The sequence below is a fragment of the Kryptolebias marmoratus genome, linkage group LG7, assembly GCF_001649575.2.
Source record: "Kryptolebias marmoratus isolate JLee-2015 linkage group LG7, ASM164957v2, whole genome shotgun sequence".
In the NCBI taxonomy this organism is placed as follows: domain Eukaryota; kingdom Metazoa; phylum Chordata; class Actinopteri; order Cyprinodontiformes; family Rivulidae; genus Kryptolebias; species Kryptolebias marmoratus.
This window is the reverse complement of record NC_051436.1, coordinates 9,945,394-9,945,908: the sequence shown is the minus strand read 5'-3', so window position 1 is coordinate 9,945,908 and position 515 is coordinate 9,945,394.

The following is a 515-nucleotide window of genomic DNA, read 5'->3' as shown; positions in this document are numbered from 1 at the left end:
TTTCACACACATTTAAAAAAATTGGTTGAGGGATGGTCAAGTGTGTGATCATTTGCTCTGAAATTGTATTTCTTTTTAAATTATATGCCAACTGTATTTTAATTACTGTAAGCAATGTATTTTAATTATTGCAGTTCTCATGTCATATGTCCCAGAGACTACTGGTGAAAATTAGTCTAGTTGGCTAAGGTGGCATTTTTACCAAAATGTTTATTAATGTGCACTGTTTCTGTATATTTTAACAAATAAATAAACAAACAAACAAACACACGGCATTTCATGTCAGATGAAGCAAAGATCATCTTATGTTTAAAAATGATAGTTGTTCCTGTTTTGGTAAGGTCTTCTAAATGATCTGATGTGCAGTTTTAAGTGATGAGGCAAAATGATTAACAATTTGTACAGTTCAGCATATTTCTTGTGACATTATTCACCTACTATGAAAATACATTTTAGTTTAGCTACAGCTACTTTTGTGTTTTCTGAAGTCAGTTTTCTGAAAAAAAAAAAAAAAA